Source organism: Bombus affinis, chromosome 5 (genome assembly GCF_024516045.1).
Source record: "Bombus affinis isolate iyBomAffi1 chromosome 5, iyBomAffi1.2, whole genome shotgun sequence".
NCBI classification, from domain to species: Eukaryota; Metazoa; Arthropoda; class Insecta; order Hymenoptera; family Apidae; genus Bombus; species Bombus affinis.
In genome coordinates this window covers 5,902,498-5,917,847 of record NC_066348.1, presented here as the reverse complement: position 1 = coordinate 5,917,847, position 15,350 = coordinate 5,902,498, and the positions used below count along the sequence as shown (strand labels likewise).

Below are 15,350 nucleotides of genomic sequence, written 5' to 3'. Positions count from 1 at the left end.
AATAAATGCAAGGGAATCATACGGTCCAACAGCTCCCGCGTTCCCACGACGTAAATCACCCCCAACCTCACCGTTTCTTCTCGAAAGTTCTTCACGAAGAATAAACCAGACGCCTCCACGTTGCATACTGAATAGATTCAAGCGCGGGAAGAAGACTCGATTCGATTTTTATGGGGATTCCGTGCTTCTACCCCTTCGTTCTTCGTAATGAATGGAATCTGCATTCTGAAATCGTTGACTCGTACTACTGGCGGACTCATAAATGAAATTATCGTGCTTCGGTTAGTGTGTAGTCTGCGTAACGAAAATTATCTTTCTTCAATTGGAAGCAACTGCTATATTAATTAGATATTGTAATTATGTGCATGTGTAATTAGTTTCTATATATTTATATGAATATATTTATATTATACATATTTATCAATACAAGGAATAAAATAGATTCTGGATTAACATTTTTCTTTCTGACATATGGATTTCAATTCACTGGAAATTTAATTGGAATTCCATCTATTTAGACACGTATTAAAACACGAGTCCATTATCTACAGAATAATAGAAAAAGCTATTTCCAATGTTTCTTCGGAATATATAATTCATATAAAATTAATTTCATTTGTCTACCTTTTATACAAAGAAAGTATTTTCACCCTACTATAATGTTATCTACATTTATGGACAAAGTATCATTAATAACCTTGTGTGTATTTAAATCCGGCGGCTCAATGATCGAAACAATTTTTATCACAGAGAAAAACGACAATTCTTTTCATTCGTGTGTTTTTATCGCTATTTCCGCTTCGCTACTTCATTCAAACGAAGTTCTCCCTTATCTGATGAACGGTTTATAAGGGTTTTTAGCGTTACTTGCAAAGCTAATGCAATTTCCTTGGACTATCCATTAGTGGACTCAAAATTTCAACCCTTTTGAGCCACCTACCGTCAAGATGCAATCTCGATGCGGTTTAATCTCGTTTATGCATTAGCCGGAATAGTTTCTGGCACGTTGTGGGAGACTGTTCTCTTTTAAGTCTTTGTCTTTTACCATCGAAAAAAAGAACTCGCTACGTTCCAATGTAAAAGTTTCACTTTTCCGTTTCTATTACCTTCGATTTTTATCGATAACGTTGCCTCTTGTATTACTTAATTAACTTGAAATACTACTCCTGGAAAGTGGGATAGAAGATGAAACTTTTTATCGTATAAATGGAAGAAAAATCTCCGATATTTTTTTGTAGATATGATATTTTTCGCTTTTATGACGTAATTTTATCGTTGAAATAGGAAGAACACTCAGAGAAATTTTTTATTATATTTTGCTGGTAATTTGGGCATTTTCTATTCTTAGAGTATAATTCTGAAATCCGCATTTTATATTTAATTTTACATTTTACGGCTCGTACCATCATTTTTAGTAATTCATTTCTGCAATTTAAGCAAGTAAAATTCAGCAGGATGTTCTAAACCGAGAGAGATACAATCGTTTTTTGACATGAAATCTCGTTAAATCAGCCGACGTAGATCCACAATTGGACAGGTGTTTCAAGCTTTGGCAAACTATTCTCAGAGAAGTTGGTGGTGAACTTAACCGACAGCCGTTTCATTTCCACGACAATTACATGAATCTTTCCTGGTCGTGGGGGGGGGGGGGAATCGGGAAATCCGAGAATTCCCCTTGGTTGCCCCTCGATACCGACGGAGCTTAATGGTTTTCCGGGATTACCAGAAGTGACCATGAATCTTCGTCTATTCGGTCCTCGGAATAGCTTTCCCCTCTCATTGATGAATCGATCATCGCTTGCGTCAGATTAATTTCATTACCTACTTGATGGCAATCGTAACGCGATAAGGACTATCCTTATTGAATCTATATTTCATTCCCTTCGTAATATTATTTTGCTAAACGATAATTTGATTTTTTCACAGCCAAAAATAATTTTCTCCACAACAAACATAATCCTTTGATCTTTGGTAAACGTATGGATATAAAATATATTACTGAATCTTGTATAACAATGGACTGCCGTAGTTGGTATAAAATATTGGTGTTTAAATTCAAACTATTATATTTATTTATAGACTGGACTATGGACTTGCGTGCATTTATACAAAATTCGAAGCTTAAAAAATGGATAAAATGCATACGATATACGAAACTGTATAAAATGTTAAAAGTAAAACACTCGTAATTCTCCATATTTAAAATAAATCTCTGTATAACATCGTGTAATTTTGAAGTCACATACTTTTATCGATATTCTTTCAGTCTATTTTTATTTTTAGACAAATATTATACCCCTTTGTGACTCCAAAGCGATAAACCATGTATCTGGAGGTTGATATTTGCTGGTTTCGATTTACGCGGACCTTTATATTCAAAAAAATTCGAGTTGTAGAGGATTAAGTTCCCTTTCTTTAATTGTGTCCACAGAAATATAAATCTGCATAAAAATCTCCAATCTATTTACGATCCAAGGATACCATTCAAGAGTTAAAAACCCTGCGCTATCATGACTACCAATTAACCGTCAAGAATCGTATCCACCGCACGATTATTTGATATTGTCCAATATCTCATCTCGATTGCACTCGATATGTATATCGCATCGTAGAGACAGTCTAGACGATCCCCAACGTGACGATGAGTCACGTAACCGGTTCGAACCTAGTCCCGCGGATATCGAGTTGGTAAAATGCATCGAGATGCGACTAGATATTACGCTGCAGGCCCGATAAACCTTGGGAAGCCTGCAAGAATCACGAAATTGCGTGGTGGTCGATCAGTTTTCAGGGATACTGTACTAGTCGCGTAAATTGCGACTCGACTCGACTCTTCAGAGGAACACGATCGATATCCACCCGACCCCTACACAAGGATCTATCGATCTCTGATTGGCTGAGAATAACTCTCAGGAAAATTGTTGGTTAAGAATTATTGGTCGAACGGGAAGTTCGAACGGCGAAGGCAAAACGAGAGAAAAAGGAGAAGGAGAATGTATCAATCTCCGGGCAAGGGAGATGTTAATTTTCTGGCAGAAGGGAATACTGGAAAGTTTGTTGGAAATTCGCTGGAAGTGATGTAAAACGACGTGGAAGTTCGTTTCTTGTGGAGAGTGGAGAGAGTTTAGGAGAGTTCTTGAGCTCCAGGCGAGAGCATAGAATTTTTATGGCACATGGAGATGCTGCGACCGTGTCTTTTTTCAGCTGTGATGAAGCTATAGCCTGGGAATTTTGATAGTCGGCTTGAATTTTTCATGGCGAAAGGTGGATATATTTAGGAGGGAATTTAGGCGGTTTTTATTCTTTTTAAGGATAGGGTATTCGTGTATAATAATGAATTACTATGTACAAATTGTTCTAATAAAGATTAAAATAATAGATGAGGTTGATAATGTGCATAATGCAATTTTCGTTGATTATACCATCTTCGAAGTGTATAAATCATATTTAATTCAGCATATAGGTCGAACAGACAAATCCAGTACCAATTGGAAACATCCGAATATTTATTTATTTTCTATAATATGAAATAACGTAATTATATTGCAAACTTCAGTAACGAACAAACTAAAATTAGACACACAAAGAATATTATCCACGATCAAACGAATAGAATCCGCTCAATAATAGGTGCGATCGAGGTTTGATTTGCAAATGGAGGCTTTCGCCTCAGTATCGTAGATAACCAATAATTGGCTGGAAATTAATTCCACGCCATCGCGCATCGATAACAGAAGAGAAAGAAACGAGAAACGTCTGGTACAAGTGGCGTAGAAACGAGGAATAAAGGGAGAGGAGAGCATAGAACACGATTCGTGTTTGCTCGTTCGGTTGAAAAGAGGAAGACAATTTGCCAGTCCGTGTGGAACATCGATGTCAAATCGAAGGAAAAATAGCGCTGCACCCGTTTGCGAGGCTAGAGACGAAAGTTTTACTCTGGTTTAATTAATTGGTGCTCATTTTCGAGGATACAATTGGAGGCTTGTTTGTTCGACAGTATTTTCTTTACGATAAGGGGATCTAGAGTAAAATACGTGATTAATTTGAAGAACTTCGTTTGACGTTGGCTTACTGGGAGGTTTAGATTGATGAATTTTTTGTAAGAAGGGTGATTTGCTTAATTTATTAATAAATTCGCTAATTTATTACTGAAAAGTAATTTGCTAATGTCTCTGAAACATCTTCTCTTACGCTTGAAATTAAGTTTGCTTTATAAAGTCCCAAACATATTACGTTACTCGGACAATTAATTAAAGTCCTATTGTATTAACGTTTTGAAGAAACAAATCAAATTGGTCGTATTTTATATTTGGATAGAAATTTAATTTGAAATAAAACTATTGTTTTCCTAATTATTATTGAACGTGCATTATTACAATTTTTTATTATCAATTTTCATTTAGTCTATTCTAACACAAATCTCTATTCTGATAAAACTAGTTTGTACGCGTCCGAACACTCGCCGTTGTGAGCGAATTGACGAACGAAAGGAGTTGCAAGCCAGACAAATAAATTACAAAATGGACTGTAGGAATTTATTGGATGCGTGACTATCTAGGGACTGCCCCTTCGTCGAGCCGTACTCGAACAATGTTCGTAAGTGACTGTCGTGTCCGGTGGTTGAACTACTGACTATTGGTATCTGACTGGATGAATCTGCCTGGATGAACTGCCTCGTCGCATCTGATGATCAGACAACCATCTGGGGGTGTCGTAAGATGGGGGAACAACCATACTGTTGATAACTACTCCCTGGCGCCTCTATCCTTTGTATATGGCGACCAGATCACGACCTTTGGTTTACATCAGATGGAAGACAACAGCTCTTGAGGATTATTCTTCGTATCTACCCGTCGTTTGCGGCTAGACCATGACCTTTAATTCTTGTAAGACGGAAGGCAACAGTTATTGGCGTCTGAGTCTTCGCATCTGCTCCACAGTTGTTCGCTCAAGATGAGTGTGAAGGTTAAAAGTAACAAGTTTGTTTTTCGTACCGAATTGTTTATGACATTGTTGACCCTTCAAGAGTTTTTCGGGCCTAGATCTCTCTAAGGGCCCAGCACCAGTGCCATGAATCCTTACCCGTTTCAATGTTTTGTAACATAGTCACTGTTAATTCGTTAAAATTGTTCCTTTTTAACATTGCAAAAAATATTTCTCAGAGTAGTAAAGATCAGAGTAATAAGATCAGTGAAAATAGTTCTCAGAGAAAATCGTCATTCTGTTTTGTCGAGGCATTCGAAATCCCATTATTAAGAATTACTATCTGATGTTAGTAATTGTCAAAACATCGGCCCAACGAATTTACGTGGAATACAACAATCGACAAGCGTAATAAAGAGAATTCAATAGATAATCGATGATCAATGGATAGGAGAAGGTTCAGCGAAAGGAAGCCAGATGCAATCGATGTAATAGATGACTTCATTCCGCAGATAAATCGATGAAACTTTGCTTCACCAATTTCTCGTGTTAAATTTCGCACGTATTTCGATGATAAACATCTGCCGATTCTTTCACGGTTTCTACTATTGGAACCATTTGCAGCGAGCGTAATACCACGCGCAATGAAATCCATTTTTTCGCATAGAGAATAATGGAATCGTTGCTGCAAATCGACTGTGAAATTTTCACGAGCTCGTTCGTCCCATAGATGTTCTAGCGATCGAACAATTGACGTGTGGGGCTGGTACAGAAAAATATCTGGTGTCCTACTAGAAATCGACAAAAAAGTTTGGATATTTCCCTCTATGAAGACAGAAATTTCACACAATTTGGTGACCCGTAAAATTCCTTTCATTATGTTTAAAAAGTATTGAGAAATATGTATAATCATTTAAATTTTAAATTCAGTTTTTAATAGAAGAAAAGGAGGAATTAGTTGAAACAGAATACTTTCAATAAAACTTATTAAAACACGAATAAAAGACTATTAAAAATTCTTTCTTTCTTTTTTTGTCATTTTTCATTTATTTTCGCGAGAGATAAAGAGAGATTATAAATATCCTTGTTTAAATTTCAAATTTACTTTACAGTGAAATAAAATTGCCTTAAATAAAATTCTCACAATAAAAATAAGACACGAATAAAAGACTACTGTCTGTCGCTTTCTCCATCTTTCTTTTCTTTTCTAATTCTTTTTCTCTATTTCCACGAGAGATGAAGTATCTTTATTTACATTTAAAATTTACTCTGCACTAAAGCACAATTGCTTCAAATAGAATCCTTCTATTGTTAGTCACAATTATTAATTCACGAATAGAAGTTTATTGTCTCCCTCCGTTTGCGAGAATAAAAAGCTCTTGTCGAAGACCTTTGTTCACCGAGGAAAACTAATTTTAGTTAAATATATTCGAGATCGTACATTTCGATGATATATTATTCCTTTGTTACTTTATATGCACTTAGTCATTTCCATTTGGCGATGCGAAACACAATTAACGACAGAATCTTCTGATTTTGTAAATGCATCTAGTAAACGAATTTCATATCAGCAGCGCGAAATAACTTCATTAACTTTCTCAAACGAAAAAGCGTTAGACGATGTTGATTAACACTTGCAACGGAGCTACGAAAATTGGGTCACTAGTGCGGAAACAGAATTCTAGGCTTTCTTGGTCCGCATTTTTCCATCCGTATGTTGTTGGAATCCAATAATTCTTAATTGGACTAAAAGCAATAACGTGTTACGAGATATCATCAGGCTCAACGAGTTCTTCTCATTGTACGAATCAACCTTATATTGCTTCTATTTTTCTAGGAAATGGATGGGACAATTTTTATTGCGTAAATATAACTATGTATTATAGGTAGTTATTAAACTTTGACGATATTTTATGGAGTATAAATTTATTTTTAAAAATACAATTACTTCATTTATAAACACTATGAAACATCTGAAACTATTGGTTTCATCGGTTTCACTCGTTTCATAAAACGAATATATTAATAAAATTCGGTTAATATGTATCTGCTATTGAAAAATTTGTTTGGTCGTTATATTTTAGTCAACGTGTTAGCCGTTATTTTTGGTATTAATTTATTTTTTCGTAGTATTTCATTTTTTAATAATATTTTTATCGTATTATTGCTCAAATTCAAATCAAAATCTAAAGCAGTACGTATTTCAACAAACGCATGATATTAATATTTCTGTAATCAAAGTTTCGCTTGTTTATGAAAGAAAAATTATGAAAGTTATTAATTACAGTTTTCTAAAGATTTTAATTTCAAAGATCTAACAATTTCTATAAAATGCTATCAAATTAATAACTGTGAACTTTTACATATTGTATGAAAGCTGTTAACGAGACAATTTCAGCAATCTATTACAACTCAATACACAGTATTTAATAACGCTGGAATATTTTAGTAACACCACATAAAATTTCTACTTTTGAAATATGAAAGAAAACCAATTTGTCTATCAAGAAATCTTCCAAAACTTGTCACCAAAAATTCCGTAATTCTTCTCCTAGAATTCCCCAGCTACAACAATCCTTCATAGTTGCGCTAAAATAAAAATAATTTCCAGCGAACCATTCCGTATATTTTGTCGTTGCTAGTTCTGCCAGAATTCATAGCTTGAAACTTCCGGTGGAGCAATAATTCTGCGAGCTTGAGAGTCGGAGTCACTGTGAGTTTCGAGTCCCAGTAGTAGAGACGTAACTCAGGCCTGCCAGCATCAGTGGAGTAAGGCCGTGCTATATCAGACGCGTCTGATTCCAACGCATTTTCAACACGTTCTCAATGCGTTTCCACGAAAACAGCGGGATCGTGGACGATTTAATGACACTCGATTTCTGCCTGTCGACTTGTCGAACACGGCTTCAGAATTGTTTTTCGGCGATTTAACGCGATTCGAAGTTTCGTCGAGCGTGTGATTTTGACGTAAATTATCGTATGCTGACGATTCGACAGACATATTTTAATAAAACGCCGCGAGGATAAGCTGTAAAATTCAACTAGAAATATATATAGAGCAGCTAATTAAATTTTTCTCTGGTCAGCTTTTATTTTTTTCGTATTTTTATTCGATGTCAATATTTTGGAGAGAAGATTTAATCGCCTTTGGATTGATCAGGTGTATAGACTGAATTTTTTAAATTGAATAAAACAGAGGCGAGCCTTCCGGTTCGTTTATTGAATGGGTCCATTGAATTGGCACAGTTCGTGGAAATTTCTAAATATTTCTTTCATCCTGTCCTTTCATTTTTGTTTTTATTATTTTGTTATTTCATTGGCTTTGTTCTGCGTGTGATTAATAACGTTCTATTGATGGATTAAGTGTGATACGCTGTTGTTTCGAATTGTGGATGGTAGCATTGATTTTATGGTTTTCCATTGAAATTAAATATCACTTTTAAATGTCAATTTTAAATGACAAATATGTGGTATTCCAATCCTAATGCAATATACATGTTTCATGTAAATATTTAGCAGAGTGACAGAAATGATAAATCTGGGGAAAAAGGTCCTATTGGTGTGTTACTTTTCTCTTCTGAAGGAAAACAAACATGGGAAAAATTGTTTTTATAAATTTCACATAAATTACAATCTAAACATAGCTTCAGAATTTGCTGACACTGTATAAACACGGAATTTAAAGGCATCATCGCACGAGATTAATTAACAACTCGAGAACGAAGTATCGTACAAGCTTCGTCACATATTTGCAGAACCGACATCGAATCCCGGTCATCGCGTATTCTACATTGATCCGTCCTTCTAGCATCGTCGTTAATGCATCACGACGAATAATCCGAACTAGAAACGGCAGCCAGTAATCAAGATAATTAGCGTCCAAGCTAGGCCGTGGAAAAGATCGCGAAACACGTGTACAGTTGCTCGCGAAAGTATTCCAACACGTATGGACACCTTGTATGAATATATTATGTGCATTGCACGAGACATTCTGAAATTTTATTAACACTGTAGCAAGACTTCTATATCATAATTATATTGATCAAATTTGAAACAAATCTGGAAATGTACATGGAAGCTACAAGATATTTCACGCAAATATGTATTTCGTGGAAATTGTAAAGTCATTTAAATGGTCCATTATCTGTTGTATCGGCAAGCCTAGATATACAGTGAAATCATTTTTAGTTCTTATTATACGCAGAAGATAGTTTTTCATGTTGTGTGCTAATCTTTCTTACTAAATATATGTTTGCGGTAGATATTTTGTAGCTTCTATATTCATTTCAGATTAGTTTCAAATTTGACCAATATAACAATTCCAATGGAATTTCAAAACGTTCTATATAACACATACAACATATATGTAGGTATATGTATAAATTGTCCATGGTAAAATACTTCTATAAGCCACTGTACTCGCGTGAACTTAATCTCGTGTCCGTTCATTGCTCCAATATTTTGCTGGCTCGTTACCCGCATGTAATCAACCGAGTAATTTGTTCGTTGCTATCTGCTTGTACTTTACAGCGAAAATCGACACGTGCAGTTGTTTCATCAATGTTTTGTTTTCGTAATTTGTTGATTTTCCTAATGGATTGAATGTTGTGTTATCGTTATATCGAGGTATTCAACTGATCGTTGTGTTGCTTTGAACAGGTGACGACGAATAGCTTATATTTTCGTTATTTGATGTTTATGTTCTGTTAGTAATAAAAAATTCTACAATCAAGATTAGAAGTTGTTTAGATTTTATCTACAAGCATACTTTTATTTGTAAATACTCTTGTACGAGGAAAAAGTTTAGGTACAAGGAGAAGATAAAGGTAGTAGAAATTAGATGGATGATATTGACTTTACCTTGAAACTTCTACGAGGTTACGTTCATATATACCATAACATAAAAGGAAATTTGCAATTATCTGTTAGAGAGATTGAAAACGTAAAATTGAGAAATAATTGTAATTATTTCTTACGTCATATTAGATTGTAGATTTATGCATAATTTTCATTGATAATGTTATATTGCCCACTATTTGATTTCATATCAGAGACGAAATTATCGTCGATACTTAGAAAGTGATTTTTCTTATTTATTTCTCTAATCGAGTACTTGCATGAAATATATCACTTCTGTATAATAAATTAAAAATCAAAATAATTGATGTTCGCTGGATTTATTTTATTTCTAATCAACTTTCAACCTACTGATGATGTTTAGTGATAAGATTGGTTAACTGATTAGTTACCTATGTAATCACGCATTTTTTGATAAAATAACGATGGAAAGTTTTTCGTATCAGTGAATCCAGACGAAATTAACAAATCGTAACTCTTTAGCGAAGTGCTCGATTTAGGTTAAAATATAGTCGATATTTACACGCCAATGAGAGAGGGAAGTTAACTAGAGCGTCAAACACGAGAGAACCATCCACAACTTCTACTCGTAATCTGTTACGCGAAATGAAATTTTTATATCGCGTGATCGCTCTACGCTCGTTATCAGGACAGTTCGAATATTGATTTCATCCGTTCCGTCTCGCGATTAATCAAATCCAAAACTGTCAACCGAAAATCGAGTCTATATTTTTTCTTTTCCTTACAATTTTAATTTCGACGTTAACGTCATCGAGATATCAATGGTTTTATTGCTTTATCAAATTATACAACAAGTGTGACAGATACAAATTTGATTGTACATAGTTAATATTATCATGAACATTCGCATCTTTTGTGTATGTGTGTGTGCGTGCACCTCGATTATGTCACTTGAAAATTTACTTGGCACAGAGAGCTATAAGAAACACATATGTAGCAGCATTATTAAGTATACCGATTCACATCTAGAAAGACTATTTCGCATGAATAATCACGTCCTCGTCCATTATTTCCGCTGGAATATTCACGTTTACCGAGATTATTCCTTTACTCCAGAATTTGCAAAAAGTTTGTTTGGAATTCATATGTAAAAATCTTTGACTTATGTTCAGTTTCAAATAATCTCTACCTAAAATTTGAAAAATTCATAAAAATTATTTGTTATTAGTTCCCAGTAAACAGTTAGTATCGTTCATTATTAAACAGTTCAAAATGTAAATAACAACATTCTGAACCCCTACTTCCGTACAATCATTTACTATTTTGCAGCTCGATTTTCACGTGAATGTAACGGTGCGATATCGAACGTTCACTGGTGAACGCGAAGCGACTATTAAATTCTGTAACAGTTTCATTGCGATCGATTTACGGTGGCGAATAATTGATCGTGTATTGCACTTTCACGTGCTAATGCAACATCACGTACACGACCTGCTTGCATCACGTCGAATTCCTCTGATTGCTTCCTGTTCTGTTTATCAATGACAAATATCGATATTTTGTAAATTCGTTCTCTTTAATTGGATTAAACCCTTAGTTTTAATTGTCGAATAGAAATTTTCACATTGTTTTTCAATCTTCTAATTCTTCGTTCTCTGTCAACGTCATTACGGTGATATCTGTAGTGTACAAAATTTTATTTGGTTTTATTCTCACCGAATGACGGGATTGAAGACTAATATAGAAAATAAATTCATAAATGATCCATTTGTTTTCCAATCGAAGCTTTTGCTCTCTTCGTTATAAAACTGTGTTTGAATTGCTGGATAATCGTATCGAAAAATTCTTCAAATACAAAGAGTTAAAATGATGGTTGTATAAAAACCATATTTTGTTCTTATAATCGATGAGTTTGAAGTCTTTCAAAGAAAATGTAAGATAAAAGTAAAATGAATTAAGTGCAGCATTGTTGCTTTGGAACGAAAATGAAGCGGATTCGTTAAACTTCTAACAACGTTTATTAAGATTCTTTCTAAATATAACAGCGTCAAATATTCACTGGAGTAGTCAATTTTTATTCCGTGCATCATTATGCTAAACTTAGTTAGGTATTAAATCAAGCTTTCCAAAAGTTTTTATCGCCCGCTTGGAACTGCATCGTCATTAACGAGCTACTTAATCCGCGCTTCGAGCTAAGTTTGTTAACGTTTAATTGAAGTTTATGGAAATTTTAAAGGTATACTGAAACTTTCGTTTTGTAAAGGATTTATGTACTTTGATTTTTTATTCCGTTAATTTCTGTTGTAATAAGTTCCAACGAATATACGTAATACAATATATCATTACAGGTTTTTTCTTGAGGCTGTTTCTTTATGGAATTCAGTTACAGTTACCTTTGAAGTTTCTCAGTTTTTACACATCTCAAGTTTTGTAGGAGACATTCATTAATTTTAACACACGAAATGTTTCCTCTACTATCCAAAATTACAGGGGAAATGCTCTTCAAAGAAAGCATGCTACAGTGAAAATATTTTATCCCTGGGAACAGATGAATACAATTCCTCTTCTTCTTCTTCTTTTTCTCCTTTTTTTTCAATCTTTTTCTGGAAGTAATTGGCGTTACGCATTACACATTCATATTTGATGTATAAATTATTACTTGTGTTAAGCTTCTTAATTGTATAGTGGAAATAACGAAGTTGATGTCATCGTTGTTAGACGTTATCGTTGAAACAAGAAATACAATTATTAAAATCGATTAAACATTTTAAATTATATGATATGAAACTAATTAGTGTAAATATACATGTACACTCATACAGACAATTTCCATGAACTTGTGAATAGAAATTCAAGGAATGACTCGATTCTTAAAGTATTAATTTCTTCGATTTAAAGGAAATTAATTAATTGGATAAACATATGAATGAACATATGGATTGTTTGTTGATTCAAAACAGAAATAAATTCATTTTAATGTAATTCGTATTAAAGATAATTAACACAGTTGTTCCAACTAGTTCCAAAAATCGTATGAATTTAATTAACACAGTTTCAAACCGACGAACGAGATGTTTTAAATGCTATTTTGCACGAAATTAACCCACACGTTAATTAATGGGATACACATAGTAACAATTCGAAAAAAAGATTTTAAATATTTGAATTAATTGTGTCTTCAAAAAAGTCTCAAGACTCGTATCTTTAAATATTCTAAATTAAAATTATCATAAAATTTTGGCAAATAACACGTTTAAACAGATTATATAACAAGTACCATAAAGTAAAATATATTGTACAAAATATATCATGTTCGAACTAGCTGAGCAAAAAATATTTCTCGCAAACTACGACGTATTCGATTCTGAAAGGGTTAAAAAAAGTAAAAAACAAAATTTAGGAAACGTTAACAAACACACCAAACATATACATATTTTCAACAAACCATCGCTTCTCTAAACGATCTAAAATCTTCCACGACTCAGGTATCTTGAACAAACGAACCAGTTAACGTTCATCGAACGACACTGGAAGCAATTGGTTCTCGCCGCTGGAACCTTGACACGCAGCAATAAATGTCTCTTCGCCCCTCTCTTGTCCGCGTGAAACATTAGAGAACGAACGCGAAGCACGGAAACGGCTCGTCGCAGACGATTCATCGAAGCGGCTCGTTTCGTCGAGTTCCGGCGATCGCGGCCGATCGTGCATGGGTCTCTCCAGAACGATCCGTTAGCCTCCGTTCGCCAAATAGGCGGCCAGTTTCGCGCGTGACACGCACCGGTATCGACGACGGGTCGCGGTGCTGCGCCATGCGGCCACGCCACTTCCGGTCCGTTTGATCCTACCCGACCGCGGCGCGGAAATCATTGTGATGCCTAGCTCTTGTGCTCTTGTGCCTTCCTCGTGATCGTGCAGCGTGCGCCGATGATGGGATATATTATGGGCTGCACGTGCTTCAAAGCTGCCATCCTGTCGCATCTGTTTCAAGGTTGGTGCTTCAGTGATTATTCCATATTCCGACGATGGCGGTTTTCCGGCTTTTTAACGGACACTGTGAAATTATGGGACGTGTATCGTGTGGTTACGCGCAGCGAAAGATTCGTCCATAGGGAATAAATTTTCGTTCATTGACGATAAAGATCGTGACAAATTTTTCGGATATTTTTATGCCACTGTTTGAAAATTCGAGGTCGTTAAATTAGATCGTTGAAAGATGATTGTGTAGCGTGCTTTACGAGTATGATTAATAGTCTCGAAATTGCAGAATGATTTTTTAATACCTCAGAGGTGAGCATAATGTTTCGCATTTCATGAGTAAACTGGGTCATTCGTAGTCAAGCCTTAGTTCCTTTTTCTATTTTAGGCTCTGAAAAATATGAAAAAAGTTCTAGAATGCTCATTAATGTTTCTGGTAAATGGATAAAAGAAAGCTTGAAATTGGTGTTAGTTGCGAGGAATTTTTGTATGTATTACATTCTTGTGCTATATTGTATCAATTTATTGTCCTTACTAACGTAATCATAATCGTGCGTTCTAAAATTATTACTTCTTTATCCACCACGATATGTATGTCGCATAATCGTTTGTCCATTAAAACGTTCGAGAGTTCAATAAAATTAAAGATCGGAGGGAAAGAAATTAAAATGCGAGATTCCATTAAAGTTAGTAGTGACCCAGTTCGTTTATGAAGAGTTCATTTTTCGTTAAATTAATTCTATTAAGTTCATGGTAGATAATGAATAAATTACCTGGTACCTGACAGGTATCGAATAACTTTCACGACCTCGGACTTTGAAATATATAACCCAGTACAATTATTATAAAATAAATTATGTAGCTATAAGGAGGTTTTGAAGAAGCATCGATTTAAGGAGAATTAAACTCGATGTCTGATGCGCAAATGAAGGACGCTTACGAACGCGTTCTTAAACGGACCTTGAACATTTCAAATATTTTGTTTCTACGAAATATAAGCAGTGTTTAGTAACTGAGTGTGAAAGAACAGGGAAGTGAGGAACCGAGGCTCGACTCAATGTTGGACCTGTTGATTTGAAAACAAAATGTAGATTCAATGCTGTGTTTAGAAGAAGGATAATACAGGAAATGTATATACATCAATCTATTGCACTGTGACAACGATGTTACACGATTCCAAGTGCAGTAAGGAAATTAAGAAATTGAAACTAGTATGTGTTGAATTCCATTAATAAAATATAAAAGTTTTATAAGTTAATTATTTAAAATATAAAAGTATCGCATTTCAAAGTTTATTAACGATAGACAAGAATTAAAAATTTTTCCAGTTTTTAACATATAATTCTAAATATAAACTTTGAAATGCAATACGTACTTTGAAATACTAGTACTTAGTAATTAATTTAATGTCGATCATTTGAAACATGATAACTATTTAAAGTATTATAGCTTATTAATCGTCAATTAGTTTTGAGATCACATGAAATGTCCACGCAAGTTTCGCGATGTTTCACGATGGATGAAATTAATATGATAATCACATTAGTATCTTAAGTAGAACCGGAAACAAATCGTTTTGGAATTCAAGTACCATAACGTAAGCTATACTGTTAAGTATGTATATATACTTCTGA

At 34.4% G+C, this 15,350-nt stretch overlaps 1 protein-coding gene and 2 long non-coding RNA genes across 9 annotated transcripts in view; 2 read left to right on the top strand and 1 right to left on the bottom strand.

The window, feature by feature from the left end:
- The window catches only part of LOC126916656 (phosphatase and actin regulator 4B), a 356,259-nt gene that overhangs the window by 151,711 nt on the left and 189,198 nt on the right, over positions 1 to 15,350 (top strand). The window lies entirely within an intron of this gene.
- The window catches only part of LOC126916666 (uncharacterized), a 120,750-nt gene that overhangs the window by 18,708 nt on the left and 86,692 nt on the right, over positions 1 to 15,350 (top strand). The window contains exon 2 of the long non-coding RNA XR_007710692.1: positions 13,227 to 13,729. This is a non-coding gene — a long non-coding RNA (uncharacterized LOC126916666). The remainder of the gene's footprint in view (positions 1 to 13,226; positions 13,730 to 15,350) is intronic.
- LOC126916668 (uncharacterized) lies at positions 10,549 to 13,288 on the bottom strand. The gene is made up of 4 exons (XR_007710694.1): positions 13,187 to 13,288; positions 12,135 to 12,344; positions 11,051 to 11,420; positions 10,549 to 10,930 (listed from the first exon to the last, which is right to left on the bottom strand). It is a non-coding gene; the product is annotated as an uncharacterized LOC126916668 (long non-coding RNA).